Source organism: Rhincodon typus, chromosome 8 (assembly GCF_021869965.1).
Source record: "Rhincodon typus isolate 14 chromosome 8, sRhiTyp1.1, whole genome shotgun sequence".
Lineage (NCBI taxonomy): Eukaryota > Metazoa > Chordata > Chondrichthyes > Orectolobiformes > Rhincodontidae > Rhincodon > Rhincodon typus.
The window spans coordinates 4,377,350-4,396,566 of NC_063339.1; the positions used below are offsets into that span (position 1 = coordinate 4,377,350).

Consider the following 19,217-nt stretch of genomic DNA (forward strand, 5'->3'; position numbering starts at 1 on the left):
CTCACCTTCCTGGACCTCTCTGTCTCCATCTCGGGCAACCACCTAGAAACCGATATCCATTTCAAGCCCACCAACTCCCATAGCTACCTAGAATACTCCTCCTCCCACCCACCTTCCTGCAAAAATGCCATCCCCTATTCCCAATTCCTTTGCCATCGCCGCATCTGCTCCCAGGATGAGGCGTTCCACTCCCGTACATCTCAGATGTCCACCCTGTCAAATGTCCTCAAAATCATCTAAATTTCAATGAAAACATCTCTCTCTCTGCTAAATTTTAATCTTTCCCTGTAAGACAAACCTCAGGGTTGTTAAAAAAGGCATGTCCCAATTGTGACTTTTACCACATTCTTTGAACACATATTCAAATATTACTGAGAATCAAGAAGGATCTTACTGGGTAACCAAATTGTCTGCTGGATTTTTGATTGGCCATGGGAAGTTGGAACGTTATAGAACAAAAAACAAAGAACAAAGAAAATTACAGCACAGGAACAGGCCCTTTGGCCCTCCAAACCTGCGCTGATCCAGATCCTCTATCTAAACCTGTCGCCTATTTTCCAAGGATCTGCATCCCTCTGCTCCTTGCCCATTCATGTACCTGTCCAGATACATCTTAAATGACGCTATCGTGCCCGCCTCTACCATCTCCACTGGCAACGCGTTCCAGGTACCCACCACCCTCTGCGTAAAGAACTTTCCACGCATATCTCCCTTAAACTTTTCCCCTCTCACCTTGAAATCGTGACCCCTAGTAATTGAGTCCCCCACTCTGGGAAAAAGTTTCTTGCTACCACCCTGTCTATACCGCTCATGATTTTGTAGACCTCAATCAGGTCCCCCCTCAACCTCCGTCTTTCTAATGTAAATAATCCTAATCTACTCAACCTCTCTTCATAGCTAGCGCCCTCCATACCAGGCAACATCCTGGTGACCCTCCTCTGCACCCTCTCCAAAGCATCCACATCCTTTTGGTAATGTGGCGACCAGAACTGTACGCAGTCTTCCAAATGTGGTCGAACCAAAGTCCTATACAACTGTAACATGACCTGCCAACTCTTGTACTCAATACCCCATCCGATGAATGAAAGCATGCCGTATGCCTTCTTGACCACTCTATCGACCTGCGTTGCCACCTTCAGGGTACAGTGGACCTGAACACCCAGATCTCTCTGTGCATCAATTTTCCCCAGGGCTTTTCCATTTACCGTATAGTTCGCTCTTGAATTGCATCTTCTAAAATGCATCACCTCGCATTTGCCTGGATTGAACTCCATCTGCCATTTCTCCGCCCAACTCTCCAATCTATCTATATTCTGCTGCATTCTCCGACAGTCCCCTTCACTATCTGCTACTCCACCTTGCGATCATAAATTGTGATTGAAACTTTTGAGGCTGCTTGTGTCTGGTGACCAATGGGGATCAGCCTAGGGCGAGATGGCGGAGGGGGAATATCATCTGATGATTTCAGAAATCATAAAATCATGAAACCCTAAACCACCAGAAAACCTGACTGCACCCAGCATGACAAATGTAAAACACAAACAAAAACAAAGTTGCTGGAAAAGCTCAGCAGGTCTGGCAGCATCTGGGAAGGAAAAAAACAGACCTGCTGATCTTTTCCAGCAACTTTGTTTTTGTTCCTGATTTACAGCATCTGCAGTTCTTTCGGTTTTTATTATGACAAATGCAAGTATCCCTGCCTTTGTACTCCTGAAGCCCAGGCTGATTCCTTGGGTTGTGGGTTCAAATCTCACCACGATAGATGACGGAATTTGAATCCAGTAAGTAATTGGTGGCTCAGTGGTTAGCACTGCTGTCTCACAGCACCAGGGACCTGGGTTCGATTCCAGCCTTGGGTGACTGTCTGTGTGGAGTTTGCACATTCTGTCCGTGTCGGCGTGGGTTTTCTCTGGGTGCTCCAGGTTCACCCCATCAGTCCAAAGATGTGCAGGTTAGATGGATTGGCCATGCTAAATTGCCCATAGCGTCCAGGGAAATGTGGGCTAGGCATTAGCCATGGCAAATTGGTGGTTACAGGGATAAGGTAGGGAGACTGGTCTGGGTGGGATGCTCTTTGGAGGATTGGTGCAGGCTCAATGGGCCGAATGGCTTTTTCCTACACTGTAAGGATTCTAACTCTGAATTGAATGCTAGCATCAGTGATGTTGACCACGCAGCAATCATAAATTGTGATTGAAACCAATGTTCCCGTTAGGCGCCCACCTACTCGGAGGTCCTGTGCATGCTGATTGCTTTGCAAACACATTGAGTTGTGGCTGCAAAAACCGCTTATTGATGTTGGAAGTCCATGTGGTGGCAACTAAAATTACAGGCAATGTGGATTAAAGCCCCATCTTGTTCACTGATGTCCTCTAGGGAAGGAAATCTGCTGTCCTTACCCTGTCAGGCCTACATGTGACTCTACTCCCAAAACAATATGGCTGATTCTCAACTGCCCTCCAAAATGTCTCAGAGTGCCAATCTCAACTACCCTTTGCGATGGGCAGAGCAGCCAGTTCCAGGGCAATTAGGAATGGGCTACAAATGCTGATGTTGCCAGTGATGGCCACGTCCCCTGAAACAATAACGAACAGGATAGAAAACCAAGTGCGGCCCTGCTCAAAAATCCTTCAAGAACTTCGCCAGCTTCATCAGGAGTAGACAAAATCAACAACAAAAAAATAGCCAAATGTCAAACAACAATAAATCAACAGGTTTAGTTTTGGTCGAGGATTAATGAGTTGGATTTACATGAAGTGTGAAGGCTGCAGAGCATTACGACATCAATCTGAAGCCATATAAGCATTTCCTCACAGGAGCTTCATTAAACACTCTGTAAGTCTGTGTTTTGCTGAGATGTTTTGCAGTTGGCAAGTGACGGTTATTTTCTGTCGGCTTGCTCAGTCTGACTTGTCTCAGACAGTTTGAGCATTGCTCTGTTTGTTTCACGAAGCTCCCAGTTGTTGGTTTTCAAAGAACCGTGAGGATACAAAAGGAGATCATTAAGCCCATCATGTCTGGAGCAGCAGTCCAATGAGGATTATGATTCAGTGCCATTTTCCTGCCATTTCTCCCTCACACCCTTGTTTCTATTTAAATAGTCACCCAATCTCCTCTTGATTGCTTCAGCTAACCATGCCTCTGCCATTCTTCCAGGTACTGCATTCCTGACGTGAAACACTCGTGTGAAAAACTGTTTTTCCTCACATCACATTAACTTATTTTGCAAATCACTTTAAATCTGTGCCCTTTTGCTCTCAATCCTTTTAAAAGCGGGAACAATTTCTTCCAGTTTTGGCTATCCTGCCTGCTCAGGATTTTGACATTGTCTGTCTGGAGAGATTTCCTCTCAGCCTTTTTCCCTCTACAGGGTGTATCTCCTCTATCTATTCTCAGAACTGAAGTTTCTCATTTCTGAAACTATTTTGAAAATTGCTTCTGCCCACTCTCTACTGCATATACATGCTTCCTATAGTGTGGGACCCAGAACGTGCATAATACTCCTATCTAAAAAGTGTGTCATACAAACTCAACAGCATCTCTCTGCTCTTAATAACTGTATGCTTCTCAACTGCTGTTTCTACCTGTCATATCTCCTTAGGATCTGTACACATAGAGACCTAGGTCACCCTGCTCCTTCACCCCTTTAATTATTCTACACTACTTGATCAGTTCGTACAGTCAAGGGTAATGAGGAAAGGGCAGGAAAGTGGGCATGAGGAATGTCAGATCAGCCAGGATCCTGTTAAATGGCACAGAAGGCTTGAGGGGCCGAATAGCCCACTCCTGATCCTACATCTTATGGTTTTAATGAGAAATCTTGAATTTCCATTGGACTCTTTTATGACATCTTAAAGTGCTTAGCAAGCAATGACAGTTTTTGTTGTAAACTCTAAAATGTGAGACAAATTTTACACCAGGAACTTTTACCAACAGCAGTGGGCTCTTATCTTATGATGTAACCTTTTGTGAGGTACCTTGTTGAACACCCTCTGGAAGGCCAAATACAACACGGGGTGGCATGGTGGCTCAGTAGTTAGCACTGCTGTCTCAAAGCGCCAGGGACCAGGGTTTGTTTCCACCCTCGGGCGATGTGTCTGTGTGGAGTTTGCTCATTCTCCCCATGTCTGCGTGGGTTTCCTCCGGGTGCTCTGGTTTCCTCCCACAGTCCAAAGATGTGCAGGCTAGGTGGGTTGGCCATGCTAATAGTGTTCAGGGATGTGTAGATTAGGTGGGTTATAGGGGGATGGGTCTGGGTGGGATGTCTCAGGATCGGTGTGGACTTGTTGGGCCGAAGGGCCAACACTGTAGGGATTCTGTGACATCAACTGATTCCTTCCTATCCATGCTGGTTGAGACTTCTTTGAAAGAGTCTAATAAATTAGATCATAACAGGATCAGGGGAAGGCCATTCAGTAAAGTCATGGCTGACAATGACCTTGTCTCTGCCCCCCATAACCTTTCAAAGAAGGGAATTGAAGTAGATACAATGACAACATTTAAAACACATTTGGATAGGTACATAGACAGGAAAAGTTTAGAGGGGATATGGTCCAAACCCAGGCAAGTGGGATTAGTTCATTTTATGAAACCTGGTCAGCATGAATAAGTTGGGCTGAAGGGTCTGTTGCCATGCTGTATGAGTCTATATATCTAATTCCAAACACTATCAACCCAATGAAAGAAAGAATTTTCCTTTAAATAGAAGCCACTTAGTTTTTAAGCTTTGTCCCTAGGTTTTCACTCCCCTTCAAGGAAAACCTTCCTCTCAGCATCCACCCTTTTGCTCCTCTTTGGGACCTTACATGTTTAACAAGATCACCTCTAATCCTGTTAAACTCCAATAAGTATCAGTCTAACCTGTTCAACCTTTCCACACAAGATAACCTCTTCATCTCCAGGAATCATTCAGTGATCTGTGTCTGAAGTTCAGTCTCGTTGGAGCTTTCTGTCTTGTATTCGTCAGAGCAACAGAAGCAATACATCCCTCGGGAACAAAACAAAGGGAATTGTAGCATTGTATATGGTTTTTTAAGGACCCTGGAGCAGCATTGTAATGATGTCAAAGGGATGCTTCCACTGGGCTTAAATAGCACCGCAAGGGCAGTGTTAATGAGAGGTGTGTATGACAGATTGATAGATGGAAGCTCACGTAAAGAATATTCTTTCATAGAAACATTGAACGTAGAAAAATAGGGTCAGGAGCAGGCCACTCATTCCTTCAAGCCTGTTCCGCCATTTAATGTGATCATGGCTGATCATCCAACTTAGTGCCCTGTTCCTGCTTCTTCCCATACGCTTTGAACACTTTAGCCCCAAGAGTTATATCTAACTCCCTGAAAAAAAAATGCGACAGTAAGATTAGAGGTATGCAAAACTACGACAGACATAGATGGGGTGGACTATAAGAATCTTTTCCCCATGTTAGAAGTGTCTAAGACCAGAAAGGATAAGTTCAAGGTGAGGAGTAAGTGATTGGGAGGGTTCTGAGGAAGATTTTCTTTCACACAGTGGGTGGTAGAAATATGGAATGTGCTGCCTGAGAGGGTGGTTGAGGCAGGTACATTTAAGAAGCATTTGGATGAACACTTGAAATGCCAGGGCATTGTAGGCTATGGATCAAGTGCAGGTAAAAGGAACAAAAACAAAATTGCTGGAAAAGCCCAGCAGGTCTGGCAGCATCTGTGAAAGTAAAAACAGAGTTAACATTTCGGGTCCAGTGACCCTTCCTCAGAACTGAACTCAGAATTCAGAACTGAGTTCTGAGGAAGGGTCTCCAGACCCGAAACATTAACTGTGTATTTTCCTTCACAGATACTGCCAGACCTGCTGGGCTTTACCAGCAAGTTAGTCTTTGTTCCTGATTTACAGCATCCGCAGTTTGTTCGTTTTTTTTGCAGGTAAATGGAATTGGTGTAGTTTGGTGTTTATTGGTCAGCATAGAGATGGTGGGCCGAAGGGCCTGTTGCTATGCTGTATGACTTCATGAGTGACCCTGAGTTTTTGACTCACCCTTTTCCATGACCACCTAATCTATTCAACTTTTCCTCACAACAAAATCCCTCTATTCATAGAATCAACCCAGTGATTGATCTAATAATCTTTCAGAACCTTGAGCGAAATGAGAAAAACAAAAGTTTTAAATAGGAAAAAAATTCAAAAGGCTATGACGAAGGATCAAGTGATTTAGATCATTTGGACAATTCTTTGAAAGGCTGGCATGGGTACAATAGACTGAATGGATTTCTTCAGTGCTGCATGGTTTTTGATTCTATGAGTGACTTCCAATTGCTGACATTATGCTTTCCATCAGTCATTTGGCCCATTCCCTTGTTTCTCTGCTAAAAGGATGTTCCCACTTCGAGACTTCTTTTCCCCATATTTGGGAGGCTTTGGTTTCCCAGGATATTTGACACTTCTGATTAACAACTGGGGTGAAGCCAGACGTGCTTGAAAAGAAAGATGTCAAATAATTGGATAATAAAATTGTCTGAAGACTCAGTGGAAGAGAATGGGAGTGGACTGAGGTTCAGAGGTAAAGATTTTCAAGCTGCATTTGAACTCAGGACAGAGAGAGTGGGGAGAGGGGTGCCTTAAGGCTGTAGGACATAGGCCTGTACAGCTCACCCAGAGCCCAAGACACCGTAACTCATAGCCTTCTTCACAAGCTCCTGTTGATATCTCACGTGCAAGTTAGTTCACTTGGCTGGATGGCTGGTTTGTGATGCATGGTGGCACCAGCACTGTGGGCTCAATTTCTGCACGTGCTGAGGTCAGCAGGAAGATCCCACCTGGGGACCTGGAGTTGGGAACCTGAGAGGTGAATCAGTGGTTCAAGCTCCTGCCTCACAGTGCCAGGGACCTTGGTTTGATTCCAGCCTTGGGCGACTGTCTGTGTTTGCACATTCTCCCTGTGTCTGCACGCGTTTCCTCCAGGTGCTCCGGTTTCCTCCCACAAATGTCCAAAGATGTGTAGGTTAGGTGGGTTGACCATGTTAAATTACCCCGTAGTGTGCACTCCAGATGGATTAGCCATGGGAAATGTGGGTTTAAAGGGATAGGGTTAAGAAGTGGGATGCTCTTCGGAAGATTGGTGCAGATCTGATGGGCTGAATAGCCTCTGTCTGCACTGCAGGGATCTCTATGAGAAATCTGTAATTGGGCTGGCCTCAAGGCAGACAAGAGTATTTCTCTTGGTTGTACATAGGGGTTTGGCTTAACGTCCCCAGCAATGATGGGCTGACCTGGTGGCATTAGCCTTCATTTTGCACTCTAGGCTCCGTAAGATTTGCGATAGGGTTAGGGATCCACGCAATTAGCCACAATTGAGAAGTGAGGGAATTCAGTATTGAGGAATGATCTTAAAGTCCTCTCAATGAGGTAGAAAATGGGGAAGAGTCTTCGGAAAGCATCGAGTAATTGTGCTAATTTACTAAATGGACTGCAGCGGTTCAAGATGATCTTGCTAACGTTGATCTTGCCTAGCACACACCATGTTGCAACGTAACCTGTATACCTCTGTCTAAGTCTTTTTGTTCTGTACGTCTTTTGCTTACTATGATCTGCCTGTACCACTCGTAAACAAAGCTTTTCACTGTATTTCAGTACACGTGACAATCAATCGATCAGAAGGTAGTTTACCTTCTCAAGGGCAACTAGGGATGGGCAATAGTTTGAGCAATTCAAATTAAACTTAGTTTAAGTGTTTGCTGTTGAGCCTGTTTAATTTCAAGCTTTATATTTCAGATGCATCGAGATTTGACTAAACTGGAGAACGTTTTGCTATCAGTTGAAAATGTTGTGTTCAATTGGAAACAAGCTGTCTGTATTCCAAAAATCCAAAATTTGAAAGCCTCCAATCTCTTCACATGTACTGACTTATAGTTCAAAGGAAGTATAGCCGCCAAATCTCCTGGAAATCATGGCGTGAGATACAAATGTTGTCTGCTTCTGTTTGCTTCTGGAATTTCCCCTAAAACCAGTGCCAAAGGTTTGTATTACTCCAGCTTCGCATCAAAGACCAGCTCTCACAAGTTTCCTGCATTCAGGTCGCAATTCAGTCGATGAAGATATACCAGAAGACCATAAGATATATGAGCAGAATAAGGCCCATCAGATCTTCTCTGCCATTTTATCATGGCTGATATGTTTCACAACCTCATTCTCCTGCCTTCTCTCCACAATCCTTTTTCCTTTTACTAATCAAGGACCTATCTATCTCTGTCTCAAATGCATTCAATTACTTGACCATTCAGCCCTCTGCGACAATGAGTTCCCCAGATTCACCACCCTCCAGCTGAAGAAATTCCCCCTCACCTCCATTTTACAGGGTCGTCCCATCATCCTGAGGCTGTGTCCTCAGGTCCTAGTCTCTCCTACTATAGGGAACATCTTCTCCACATTCACTCAGTCTTCTCAGTAGTCTAGAAGTTTCAATGAAATCCCCCTCCCTCATCCTTTTAAAGTCCACTGAATAAATAACCAGAGTTCTCAACCACTCCTCATATGACAATCCCAGGATTATTCTTGTAAATCTCCTCTGGACCCCCTCCAATGCCAGCACATCCTTCCTTAGATACAGGGCCCAAAACTGCTCACAATATTCCAAATGCGGTCTGACCAGAGCCTTATACAGCCTCAGCAGTACATCCCTGCTCTTGTATTCTAGTTCTCTCAAAATGAATGCTCACATTGCATTTGCCTCCCTAACTGGCAACTGAACCTGCAAGTTAACCTTAAGACAATCCTGAACTAGGACTCCCAACTCCCTTTGTGCTTCAGATTTCCAAAGCCTTTCCCTGTTTAGAAAATAGTCTATGCCTTTATTCTTCCTATCAAATGCAATCAAACTTGCCACTGGTGTAACCTGTCTTTATCTAAGGGTCGCATATACAAGAGCAAAGCTCATAGAATAACTAAGCATAAGTTACTTGTCTCAGGAGAGTGAAAGAATAGCATGTTAAAGGGCTAAAAGCAGCAGAAAAACACCTCACACTTTCCCGCATTAAATTCCATCTATCACTTCTTTGCCGGCTCTCAAGGCCAGATCTCACCAAAGGCCAAGGTCAGCTAACTGGCCTATAGTTTCCTGTCTTCTACCTCCTTCCCTTCTTAAACAGTGTTACATTAGTGATTTTCCAGCCCTCTGGCACCCTTTCTGACTCCAGTAATTCCTGCAAGATTCACCAATGCCTCCATTCCCTTCCTGATTAAAAATCTGTCTCTCTCAGTCTTGAATATACTTAACAACCCAGCCTCAACAACCCTCTATTTTAAGAAATTCCACAGATTCAATATCATTTAACATAAAAAATTATTCCTTATCTCAATTTTAAATATACAACACCTTATTCTGAGATTAAACCCTCTGGCCTTAGACTCTCCCACAAGGGGAAATAACCACAACACATTGCTCCTATCAAGTCCCCTAAGAATCTTGTATTTTTCAATAGGGTCGCCTCTCATCCTTCTAAACTCTAATGCGTACAGCCCCAACCTACTCAACCTGTCCTCATAAAACAGTCCCTCCCTACCTGGGATTAGCTGAGTGACCCCTCTTGGGACTGCCTCCAATGCCAGTCTACCTTTCCTTCAAAAAAGGGACCAAAATTGTTCACCATATTGCAGCTGTGGTCTGACTAATGCCTTGTATAGCTTTAGTAAAACCTCCCGAATTTTACATTCAATTCCCTTTGAAATAAAGGCCAACATTCCACTAGCCTTTGATCTTATCTGCTGAATTTGGATGTTAACTTTTTATGATATAAGGATGAGGACCCCCAATAGGTTTGCACCATTTCAACTCCCCCTCCCATTCCTCAGACGACATGTCCATCCTGGGCCTCCTGCAGTGCCACCCGAAGGTTGCAGGAACAGCACCTCATATTCCGCTTGGGAAACCTGCAGCCCAATGGTATCAATGTGGACTTCACAAGCTTCAAAATCTCCCCTCCCCCTACCACATCCCCAAACCAGCCCAGCTCGCCCCCACCTCCCTAACCTGTCCTTCCTCCCACCTATCCACTCCTCCCATCTCAAGCCCCATCCCCATCTCTTACCTACTAACCTCATCCCGCCTCCCTGGACTGATTTATCCCCTCCTTAACTCCCCACCTACACTCACCTTTACTGGCTCCATCCCCGCCTCTTTGACCTGTCTGTCTCCTCTCCACCTATCTTCTCCTCTATCCATCTTCTATCCGCCTCCCCTATTTATTTCAGAACCCCCTTCCCCTCCCCCATTTCTGAAGAAGGGTAGGCCCGAAACATCAGCTTTCCTGCTCCTCTGATGCTGCTTGGCCTACTGTGTTCATCCAGCTCTACACCTTGTAATCTCAGATTCTCCAGCATCTGCAGTTCCTACTATCTCTGAAACAAAAAGCTGGCACATAGGGGCAGCAGGAAGGCTAATGGAATGTTGGCCCTTACTTCAAGGGGATTGGAGTATAAATGTAGGGAACTGTTTCTAGAACTGTACAAGATGCTGGTGAGACCACATCTGGAGTACTGTGAGCAGTTTTCATCCCTTATTTAAGGAAAGATATCATTTAATTGGAGGCAGTTCAGGGAAGGTTCACTTGGATGATCCCTGGTCAGGGGAGACTGTCTTATGAAGAAAGGCTAAACTGGTTGGAACTCTACGCACTGGAGTTGAGAAAGATGAGGGACAATCTCATTGAAAGATATAGGATTCTTAAAGGGCTTGACACAGTAAACGCTGAGAGGATGTTTCCCCTCATGGGAGAGTCTAGGACTATAGGGCATAGTCTCAGAATAAAGGGGCACAAATTTAAGACTGAGATGAGGAGGAGTTTCTTCCCTCAGAAAGCTGAGAGTCTTTGGAACTCCATGTCACAGAAAGCTATGGGGGCAGAGTCCTTGTGGATATTTAAGGCTGAGACAGATAGATTCTTGATCATTCAGGGAATCAAGGGTTACAGGGAAAAGGCAAGATAGTGGATGTGAGGAATGTCAGATCAGCTGTGATCCTATTGAATGGTGGAGCAGGCTCAAAATCTAAATCTAAAATCAAAACAGCTTACTCTTATTTCTATTTCTGATGGTCTTATTACAAGGTGAGGGATCAAGGCATGCTCATAGAGACAGAGGGTGTGTAACTTAGTGGAGAGAACCATAAGCAGCATGGACTAACATTAGAGCAGGAAGAGAAGACAAATGGGAATCAGGTAGAGCAAGTAAGTGGCAGGTCTCATAGACAAGATGAGGGAAGTTATGTTGACATTGTAAAGGACATTGTTGAGGCGTCTTCTTGAATAATGTGTCCAGTTCTGGGTCGTCCGGTTATATGAAGGATATTATTAAACTGGAGGGGATTCACAAGAGATTTACGAGGATGTTGCCAGGTATGGAAGGTTTGATTTAGAAAGAAAGGCTGGATAGACTGGGACTTCTTTCACTGGAGTATAAGAGGTTGAGAGGAAACTTTACAGAAGTTTATAAAGTTCCCTGCCTGTTCATGCCACCTCCCCTGGCAGCTGATTCCAGGTACCTATCTCCCCCTGTGTAAAAATCTTGCCTTGCTCATCAGTTTTAAACATTCCAACTCTCATTTAAGCCTGCATCCCCTAGTATTTGACATTTCCACTTTGGGAAAAGGCCTCTGACTATTCATCCTATCCATGCCTTTCATAATTTGATATACTTTTATCAGGTTGCCCCTCAGCCTCCAACGCTCAAGTGAAAACAATCCAAATTTGTCCAATCTCTCCTTATAGTTAGCACACTCCAATCCAAACAGCATCCTTCTAAAGTCAATACAGTGTGGAGCTGGAGGAACACAGCAGGTCAGGCAGCATCAGAGGAGCAGGAAAGCTGACGTTTCACATTCACACCCTTCATCAGTCCTTAGTAATGAGGCCACCGACATTTTCATTCAAACCATTGCTGCATATTACAAACAACAGAGACCCCAGCACTGATCCTTGTGGAAAGCCACTGGCCACAGACCTCCAGTCAGAAAAACACCCCTCCACAACTACCCTCTGTCTTCTATGACCAAGCCAATTATGTATCTAATTCACCAACTCTCCCATGCCAACTCTCCACAAGGCTACAGATTAGGGCAGTTTCCAGCAGGTAAATGTGGAAAAAAAAACACGATGGTGTTGCTATTGGCATCCAGACATTTGTTTGAGATTCCACGAACATCACCCAGCTGTTTGGGGAGTGCTGTTTACCTGATAACTTCAGCAAGGAAAGAATGAACAACCTCCCCCGTTGCAGTTAAATAGCTCGGCTCTCAGTCTGAGCGCACTTGTCTGTTATAACCTCTCCGTCAACCTGTCAATTTACTTTACAAACAGTCTAATTGCTGTTTATCAGAAAGGCTGAATGGATGATGTCAAGCAGAGAAAATCCAAGTTATTGGCTGCCTCCAGTCTCAGTGGTGAGCTCAAACACACCCGGGATGTTTCCACTTGGAGTATTTACACAGTGAGTGAGCGCCTTCCCTCTGTTGATTTTTTACGCCGTGAAGCAATAGTTTGCATTGTATCAGTCTGAGAGCCAGCAGTGAGAGTGAGCGGAGCTACAGGAGAGGGTCCCCTCCAGCAGCCTGTCACTCCCCAGGGGGACACTGCACTCCCCTCTCAGCCTCTTTGGCCTTTTCTGGGGTATCAGCTCTTTCACAGACGCTGGAGTCTCCACTCGGTAAGTGTCCGCTTATCTCTCCCCGATTGCTGCCCATGACCCTGCCTTCCAATTCCACGGGAATCCCTGAGCCAGGTTCCCAACAGCTGATCCACTGGTGCAATGTATAGCAGACGCTCCTGTCTGTTCCAAATTCGGGGAACATTTGCCCTCACTGCACCCCCCTCCTCCAGGTAGAGAGCAGTTAGACCCCCTGGAAGTGAGAGGCAGGGGGTGGGGGGTGAGGGATTCCTGGTCAGATTGTAATCCCAGGGATACGGGAGGGGGAGAGAGAGAGAGAGGGATGTGTTGGGAATAGCAGTTTGTGAAATGATCAGTCAGGGCAGATGTACAAAGTGGGGACAGACCCTGGGGGTGAATTAATGCCCCTGCCTCTCCTGATGATCCATCAGACCCCTGTGTTTGTGTGTGTGTGTGTGTGTGTGTGTGTGGATCATCTGGACTCTGTGTCTAAGTGACATGCCCCTGACTTACATTGTGCCCAATTTACATTCTTGTAGATTTCAAATCTGTATTGCGACAAACCTACAGTGGTCAGGATTTTTATAGAACAGAAAGAGGCCCTTTCGTGTCCCCGCCAGACAGCCATTCCATGGGAATCCCATTTCCCAGCACTTGGCTGTTAGTCTCCTGGTGTTTCATAATGTTCACCTGAATACTTTCTCAATGTCTTGAGGATTTCCTACTCCCATTCTGAGTTCCAGATTCCCATCACTCTAGATGATGAAAAAAACCTCAAATACCCTCTGTACCTCCTGCCCCTCACAGTGGAACTGTGCCCACTGGTTATTAACTGGGCTACTGAGGGGCAAGGTTTCTCCTGATCTACCCTACCTATACCCCTCAGAATTTTGTATAACTCAATCAGATACCCCTTCTTTGCTCTAAGGAAAATTACCCCTGTTTATCCAGTCTCTCTTTACAGCTGAAACACTCCAGCCCACCCAATGTCCTGGTGAATCTCCTGTTGTACTCTCTTTAGCGCAGCCACATCCTTCCTATGGTGTGATGACCAGAACTGTACACAGTTCTCCAGCTGTAGTCTAGTTCACATTATATCCCATTCCATCATAACCTCCCTTCTCTTGCTTTTTTTTCATTAACGGGATGAGGGCATCACTGGCCAGGCAGCATTTATTGCCCATCCCTAATCGCCCAGAGGACAGTTAAGGGTCAACCACATTGCTGTGGGTCTGGAGTCACATGTAGGACCAACCAGGTAAGGATGACAGTTTCCTTCCCTAAAGGACATTAGTGAACCAGATGGGTTTTTCTGACAATCGACAATGGATTCACGGTCATCACTAGATTCTTAATTCCAGATATTTATTGAATTCAAATTCCACCATCTGCTGTGGTGGGATTCAAACCTGGGTCCCTCAGAACAGTATCTGGGTCTCTGGATTAACAGTCCATCGATATTACCACAAGGTATTAGTGGTAGGTCATCACCTCTGCATTGTAGTCAATGCCTTCACCAATGAAGGCAATTATCCCATATGCTGCCTTCACTGCCTTATCTACTTGCCCTCCTCCCTTCAAGGATTTATGTATATTAATATCAAGGTTCCTCTGACCCTCTCTAATTCCTGGGGTCCCACCCTTCAATGTGTCCTCCCCCACCCTCACCCCCATGCATCACCTGACACTTTGTATACCTTTGTATAGGTAACACTTAAAAAAGGGACTGTGAGAAACTTACACAGTTTGATATAGGAAATGGGGAAGGGGGGACTGTGAGGAACTTACACAGTTTGATGTAGGAAATGGGGAAGGGGGGTTCTGTGAGGAACTTACACAGTTTGATACAGGAAATGGGGAAGGGGGGGTCTGTGAGAAACTTACCACAGTTTAATATAGGAAAAAGGGAGCTAGTGGAGGCACTGTTCGGTTTTAAAAACAGACAAATCCCCTGGCCTGGATGAATTGCATCCCAGGCTGCTGTGGGACGCGAGACAGGAAATTGCAGGGGCTCGGACACAACCCATTTTAATTCCTCCTGGCCACAAGCGAAGTGCCAGAGGACTGGATGACAGGTGAAGTGGTTCCACTTTCTAAGAGGGGCAGTAAAGATGATCCAGGAAATTACAGACTGGTGAGTCTCAAGTCAATGATAGGGAAACTATTGGAGAAAATTCTGAAGAATTTAATACCCACGTGGAAAGGCATGGGTTAATTAGGGCTTTATCAGAGAGACACCATGCCTAAGAAATTTGAAAATGTGATCAAGTACGTGGATGAGGGAAGTTCAGTTGATGTAGTTTACATGGATTTTCGCAATGTTTTTGACAAGGTCCCACACGGGAGACTGATTGAGAAGGTTAAAGAACATGGAATTGTCAAGATGGATCAGAAACTGGCTTAGTAATAGGACACAAAGGGTAGTGGTAGAAGGCTGTTTGAGTGACTGGAGGCTGGTATCCAGCAGTGTATCACAAGGATCAGTATTGGGACCCTTACTGTTATATACATAGATGATATAGATGAAAATGTAGTGGGAGTGTTAAGCAAATTTGCAGATGACACCATGATTTGTAGTGTGGTTAATAGTGAAAAAGATGGCTGTAGGTTACAGGAAGCTGTAGATGGGTTAGTCAGATGGGCAGACCAGTGGTAGATGATATTTAACTCTGATAAGGGCGAGGTGATACACTTTAGAAGAAGAAACAAAACAAGTGAGTATTTAATGAATGGCAGGGCACTGGGTAGCTTAGAGGAACAGAGGAATTAAAAAACCAAGTTGCTGGAAAAGCTCAGCAGGTCTGGCGGCATCTGTGAAGGAAAAAAACAGAGTTAGGGGTCCGGTGACCCTTCCCATGTTCTGACTTCCTGCTCCTGTTCCTATTTTTTTATGGTCTTAACTGCAGAAATAGTCAGGAGCACGTCCTAGCATGTCATAGCCTCAGGATGTCAGAAGCCTTTTCTATCCAGTGAAATACTTTTGCAATGTTCTCCTTCTCAGAACTGGGGAAGAGTCATCGGACCCGAAACGTTAACTCTCTTTTTACCGTCACAGATGTTGCCAGACCTGCTGAGCTTTTCCAGCAACTTTGTTTTTCTTCCTGATTTACAGCATCCGCAGTTCTTTTGGTTTTTATTTAGGAACAGAGGGATCTTGGGGTAATTATTCACACATCCCTGAAGTTTGGCACAGCACATGAATAGGATAATTATGAAGGCACATAGGACACTTGCTTTCATCAGTCGTGGCTTAGAGTGTATGAGCAAGGAGGTAATGTTGAAATTGTACAGAGCATTTGTCAGTCACAGCTGGAGTTCTGTGTGCATTGTGGCCACCTCACTACAGGAAGAATGTACTAGCACTAGAGGGGATTGAGGAAGTTCACCAGGATGTTGCCTGGAATGGAGAAATTGAGCCGTAAGGAGAGATTAGATAGGCTTGGATTGTTTTCTTTAGAGCAGAGAAGGCCGAGGGTGAACACAATTGACGTGTATAAGATCATGAGAGATATAGACAGGGTGAATAGAGAGCAGCTGTTCCCTTGGTTGAGGGGTCAATCACAAAAGGGCATAGTTTTAGGGTAAGGGGCAGGAGATTCAGAGGGGATTTGGGGGAATGAACTCTATCACTCAGCAGGTGGTGGGAATCTGGAGTGTTACTGCCTGAAAAGGTAGTGGAGGCTGGAAACCTTACAACATTTAAAAAATATTTGGATAAGTACTTCAAATATCATAACATTCAAAGATATGCGAAGAGTGAAGGAAGTTGGGATTAGTGCACCTTCAGTGGTTGTTATTTTAGTGCAGACTTGATGGACTGAAGGGCTATTTCTGGGCTGTATGAATCTGTGAATCCCTGTCTAACTGTATGGATCATGAGATCCAGACAATTTAATTTTCTTTTAGATCTTCCTGTCAGAACTTATGCTTTTGTTTCAATATCTTACTGTGATCAAAATTTAATTTTTTTTGTTTATTTTGACTTTACTGATATTCAATGTTTGTCAAAGTGTCCATTAAACTGGCTTCCCGCTCCTGTTCCTATTTCTTATGATCTTAACTGCAGAAATGAATCAGGAGCAAAAAGACTTGCATTGCCCTAGTATGTCATAGCCTCAGGATGTCAGAAGCCTTTTCTATCCAGTGAAATAAATACTTTTGCAATGTTGGAAATGCAACAAGCAATTATTATGAAAAACTCCACAAACAGCAATGTGATAACGATCAGACTGTCTGTTTCTGTTTTTGGGTTTTTGAGGGGAGAATGCAGGTTGAGACACTGTGCAGAAGAACCCTGTTGTTAGCCTTGCTGGATGGTTACAATGCAGAAGGAAGGTATTTGGTCCTTTGAGTTCATGGCTGTTCTCAGCAAGAGCAGTTTAGTTGCATTCTCTCCAAGCACCCCCATCTCCCATATTTTCCCCATGGCTATCTGCATTTTGTTTCCGATTCCCCTCTGAATCCACGTTTCACACATGAGGGGGAGGCAATGGCCGAGTGGTATTATTACTGGAATGTTAATCCAGAGATTCAGATAATGTTCTGGGGACCCGTGTTTGAATCCGGCCATGGTAGATGGTGGAACTTGAATTCAATAAAATGTCTGGAATTAAGAATCTAACGATGACCATGAATCCATTGTTGGAAAAAAAACCCCATCTGGTTCACTAATGCCCTTTAGGGAAGGAAACTGCCATCCTTACCTGGTCTGGCCTACATGTAACTCCAGACCCACAGCAATGTGACTAGCTCTTAACTGCCCTCTGGTCAATTAGGGATGGGCAATAAATACTGCCTAGCCAGCAATGCCCTCGTCCTGTTTAATGAATAAAGGGGGGAAAAAAATTCCAAGGAAGTGCCTTCCATTTCTGAACCACTCAGTGTGTGAACTGAGTCTTTTCTCATATTGCCACTGCTGCTTTTGCCAATTGCCTGTATCAGTGAAATTGGCCATTTCAACAAAATAAGGCTTGCATTTATATACCACTTCACATGTCTCAAAGAACTTTGCAGCCAATTAAGAACCCTTTAAAGTGCTTTTCAGGAAGGTGTTAGATATTGTTCTTAGGGTTAAAGGGATCAAAGGGAATGAGGAGAAAGCAGGAACGGGGACTGAGTTGGACAATCAGCCATGATCATATTGAATGGCAGAACAGACTCGACGGGCCGAATGTCCTACTCCTGCTCCTATATTCTATGGTTCTATGTTGTTGTTAAATTGCAGGAACTGTAACAGCTATCCTCCACTTAGTAACTAGAAGTACTACTCCTAACTACTCTGTCCAAGCTCCCTAACGATTCTGAGCACGCCCATCAAACCCCCTCCCAACTTTCTCCAAAGTGAACAGCACAAACTTCCCCAGTCAGTAACTGAAATCCCTCATCCTTGGAATTTGCACTAATTCCAATGTCTTCCCATCCACATGTGTGATGGAATATTCCTCACTTGCCTGAATGGATGCAGCTCCAACAACACTCAAGAAGCTTGACACCATCCAGGACAAAGCAACCCCCGCCTGATCGGCACCACATCCACAAACATGTTCTTCCTCCACCACCACCGTTGTCAGTAGAAACAGTGGAGACCATCTATTCCCTCCACCGCTGAGGCAAGGTAGCTGTAGGTGCAAACCATAGACCCAGTACACAGCAGAAACTTGCCAAGGTTTATTTCAACAACAGTTTCCAAATCCATCAGTTCCATGGCTTCAAAACTCAAGGGAATTCAGTGCATGGAAAATAGCATGTTCCCTAGTTCTAAATTAAGAACAATCCTGATTTGGAAAAATATCACCATTCCTTCACTGTTGATCAAAATCCTTGAACCTTCTCCTGAGAGCATGATAGATGTACCAACAGCACACCACCAGAGTTCAGGAAGGTGACCTCCGCCAACTTTCTGGAGAATAATCAGGGATGAACAATAAACCTATCTTCTGCATAAAAAACATTTCCCGAGCAACCATCAGTTCTGATGAAAGGGTCACTGGACCCGAAAGGTCACTGGATTTCTCTTCACAGATGCTGCCAGACCTGCTGAACTTTTTCAGCAACTTCTGTTTTTGTTTCTGATTTATAGCATCTGCAGCTCTTTCGATTTTTATGAACAAAGATTGGCTTCACCAGCGATGACCACATCCCATAAATGAATGCATATTAAAAAAAAGTGACATTTTTTCATGACCACACTGGATTGACAGTCTAGAATTTATGCTTAAATTTCTGGAATGGGACTTGACCAAGTGTCTGATCTAGTTTAGAGACAAGCTGGCTAATAACGAAGCAGAACTGCATACGTTCCAAATGGTTATGTTATACTCCTGTGACTCAACTTTCAAATATGGCCATGTATGTATGTGTATTCCCAGGTAGCAATATTAGTTGTGTATGTATGTGTATTCCCATGTAGCAATATTAGCTCTGTATGTATGTGTGTTCCCATGGCGCAATATTAGCTGTGTATGTATGTGTATTCCATGGAGCAATATTAGCTGTGTATGTATGTGTATTCCCATGTAGCAATATGAGCTGTGTATGTACGTGTATTCCCATGTAGCAATATTAGCTGTGTGTGTATGTGTATTCCC

At 44.4% G+C, this 19,217-nt stretch overlaps 1 pseudogene; it reads left to right on the forward strand.

Annotated features, from left to right (window-relative positions):
* LOC109921457 overlaps window positions 1-19,217 on the forward strand; it is a 34,707-nt pseudogene that overhangs the window by 14,510 nt on the left and 980 nt on the right.